At 38.2% G+C, this 4,075-nt stretch overlaps 1 non-coding gene across 1 annotated transcript; it reads left to right on the top strand.

Moving 5' to 3' along the window:
- Positions 1–2,422: 2,422 nt before the first annotated feature.
- On the top strand, positions 2,423–2,527 carry LOC114707448. Its single transcript, XR_003736656.1, has one exon. It is a non-coding gene; the product is annotated as a U6 spliceosomal RNA (small nuclear RNA).
- Positions 2,528–4,075: the final 1,548 nt, after the last annotated feature.

The raw sequence follows: 4,075 nt of genomic DNA, 5'->3' as shown, positions 1-4,075 counted from the left end.
TGAATCAAACAGAAACAAATGTAAGGAATATGTTTGATCTCATTGGCACAAGACAGGAATTTCTGAACAGGACCCCACTAAGAGCAAAAATCAATGTGACTTCATGAAACTTAAGAGCTTCTGTACTGCAAAGGCACCATCTTTCAGCTGAAGAGGAAGCCTAAGGAATAGGAAAATATCTATACTATACTAAATATTATAATACTAAATACTAATATACTAAATATCTATCTATACTAAATAATTATTTAACATGGGATTAATATCTAGAATATACAAAGAAGTCAAGAAATTAAACATAAAGAAAATGAACAATTCCATTGAAAATGGGGCAAAAGATACTAACAGCCTAAAAGGATTTTTAAAATGTTTTCTATCCTTAGCCATCAGGGAAAAGAAAATTAAAATTAAAATTTAACTTACTCCAGTCAGAATGACTAAGATAAAAAACAAACAGACAAACAAAAAACAACAAGAAAGGACAGACAGAAAATACTGGTGTGGGTAAGAGGAAATGTAAACACTTATTTACAACAACTGATGGAGGTGCAACTTGTACAGCCACTCTGTAAATATGGTGATTGTCTAAAAAACTAGAAATATATCCACCACGGGATCTCGCCATACCACTTGAGCATATACTCAGAAGATTCTACATCCTATAATAAAGATACAAGTTCGTCCATGTTCATTGTTGCTCTATTCACAGTATCCAGGAAATGGAAACAATCTAGATGTACATCGGGTAAGGAATGAGTAATCGAAGTATTGTATGGCCATACATTACAATATTATTCAACTATTAAGAAAAATTAAATCATGAAACATTCAGTTAAATGGATGGAACTGGAAACAATCATCCTGAATAAGTTCATCCAGACCAAGAAATAAAAACTTTACATAGTTTTCCTCATTTGTGGATAATAATTTTTAATAATTAAATATGTGTGCTTGGTGTTGATTATCCTCAGAGATCAAGAAATTAGTAAATAAACATAATGGGTTGGAAGCTTTCAATGGAGTGGAGGCATCAAAGGCAAAAGAGAAATAATTGGATAAGAAAAGTTAAATTTGGGCTAGAAGATGGGTGGGCAGGGTAGAATTTGGAATATAGGGAACATAACTAACAGTAAAATGTTTGAAATGGTCACATGGAAACCTAGTGCTGTAAAAGCATCCTAAAATATATATGTATTCACCTACAAAAATAGTTCAAATGGAGGTAGCCAATAACTGGGCAATAAAACCCCTCCTAGATTCCTACTAGACAGCAAATAATTTTTTTTAAATTTATTTTACAACACCATTCAGTTCAACATAATAGCCACAGATTCCCCTATTCACCCCCTCTCGCCCCCCTCCCCCTCCCCCAGCCCACCCCCCATTCCCACCTCCTCCAGATCAAGGTCTCCCCGAGGACCGGGGTCAACCTGGTAGACTCAGTCCAGGCAGGTCCAGTCCCCCCCTCCCAGACCGAGCCAAGTGTCCCTGCATAAGTCCCAGGATTCAAACAGCCAACTCATGCAACGAGCCCAGGACCTGGCACCAACGCACAGCTGCCTCCCAAACAGATCAAGCCAAATGACTGTCTCACCCATTCAGGAGGCCTGATCCAGTTGGGGGCCCCTCAGCCTTTGGTTCATAGATTCTGTGCTTCCATTCATTTGGTTATTTGTCCCTGTGCTTTATCCAACCTTGGCTTCAACAATTCTTGCTCATATAAACCCTCTTCTTTCTCACTAATTAGACTCCCAGTGCTCCACCAGTGGCCCAGCCATGGATGTCTGCATCCAGATTCCTCAGTCCTTGGATGGGGTTTATGGCACAACTATCAGGATGTCTGGCCATCCCATCACCAGAGTAGGTCAGTTCCTGCCGTCTCTCGACCATTGCCAGCAGTCTTTTGCGGGGGTATCTTTGTGGATCTCCGTGGGCCTGACTAGCTCTCTGCTTCCTCCCCTTCTCATGTGGTCTTCATTTACCATGGTCTCCTATTCCTTGTTCTCCCTCTCTTTTCTTGATCCAGCTAGGATCTTCCACTCTCTTTCCCTCCAACGTTGCTCTTCATTGTTCCCACTCATGACCAGGCTGTTCATGTAGATCTCATCCATTTCTCCATGTCTTTTTTGGGGTCCCATTTTCCAGGTAGCCTCACTGGTGATATGAGTAGAAGTCCAGTCATCCTTGTTCCACATCTAGCATCTTCCTATGAGTGAGTACATACCATATTTGTCTTTCTGAGTCTGGGTTACCTCACTCAGGATGATTTTTTCTAGATTCATCCATTTGCCTGCAAACCTCATGATGTCATTGTTTTTCTCTGCTGAGTAGTATTCCATTGTGTATATGTGCCACAATTTATTTATCCATTTTTCAGTTGAAGGGCATCTAGGTTTTTTCCAGGTTTTGGCTATTACAAACAATGCTTCGGGCAGCACATATACTAAAATTAGAACGATACAGAGAAGATTAGCATGGCCCCTTCGCAAGGATGACAGCAAATAAATTTTAATATGAACAATCTGTTACTTCTTGTAGGGTTTTTGGATCCCAAGATGCCATTGGCCCTCAAACATTATAAGCTATTTCCAATGTCATTGATTACTCTCTAGAAGTCTAGAACTTGATGGTAAGTCTCTATTGCTGATGACAATACCTATTCGAGTCATAGAACATGGGGAGATAAGGTTATTATTTACCTGGAAGCTTCATCCTTTCTGCCTACATTTCATTATGCTGGAATTTGCTATGCACACCCCAAGAAGAGAAAAAATAATCATCAATATTACCTAGTTGTGAACTCTTAGAGTTATGATGATAACTGACTTGGCCAGACATGCTCACTGGCGTTAACATTCATGGGAGTAAACAACTACCACTTGATTAGATTTAAGACCTGCTCTATAAGATGAAATCTTGACCTGCAATGTTATTCAGGTCAAAAGACTTATTACTGGACAGTTCGTAGGCCATATATGAGAGACCACTAGTATTTTGCTGCTAAATGGCTGACCTAATTATGAGTTATTGTTAGATCTGAAGATCAGTGCATCGTTCACTTGATCTTAGCCAAAAGGCCAAGAAGCAATGATTGGTGCATCTTTTAATCCTCAGAAAAGAAGGAAGGTCTAGAGAAGGCAGATGACTACAAAAAAACAGTATTTTCAGAAACAAATGTACAATTGCAAATATAAAACCACAACAATCATGACAGCATTCCCAAGGTCTACAGAAGCTCAAACTAGACAAAAGTCCCTGAGTAGAGAATGAAGGTGGACAAAAAGTCCTACCAGTAACTGAGTAACAGGTAATTGATACCTGTTGGGATTCAGTTTACTTCAGGGTATGGCTCCTGATATATCTACCAAGCTCAAAATCCAAACATATAGGAATGCATGGACAACAGAAATTATCTTAAAATAGAGGGTCTAAAAGTTGGGTGGTTACAGAAGAAGGTGAATCTGGGAGGAGTTGGGTGAGTACAGGTAAATAGAAAAGCATATCGTACAAAATTCTAAAAAAATAATGAAAAACTAGCAGACACACAAAATATCCATTCTAGGACAAATATGACCTGATAGCATTAACAGAGAAGGAAGACTTTTTAAAGCAATTCTGTTTGTAGAAAAATGGCCAAGTTCCTTATTATGGAATTTTTGTTATTTGGTAGATTGAGAGACACAAGGGAGGAAAATAACCCTATTTACTATATGCTATGTCAACAGATGATACAACTGCATTCTTTCTAGTTATGCCTCATGATACCAGCCTTATAACACAAGCCTCTCACAATTGGCTCAAGAAGAACATATCAATAAAACAAATCAAAAGAAAGAAAGAAAGAGAGAAAGAAAGAAAGAAAGAAAGAAAGAAAGAAAGAAGAGAAAAAAAAGAAAAGAAAAATTAACTCCTTCCCTCCAGACTTAATCCAAAATTCTCAATTTACTGCCAAGTTAACTGGTCAAAAGCAAGAAACCTTATTTACTTAATGCCAATAGCTTGACAAGAATGTCCTGGTGGAGTGTTTTTCTTTAAACCAAGTTATTAACTAGCCTCAATATTTGAATTTTTGTTC

Source organism: Peromyscus leucopus, chromosome 5, assembly GCF_004664715.2.
Source record: "Peromyscus leucopus breed LL Stock chromosome 5, UCI_PerLeu_2.1, whole genome shotgun sequence".
Lineage (NCBI taxonomy): Eukaryota > Metazoa > Chordata > Mammalia > Rodentia > Cricetidae > Peromyscus > Peromyscus leucopus.
This window is presented reverse-complemented; position numbering and strand designations above follow the sequence as displayed.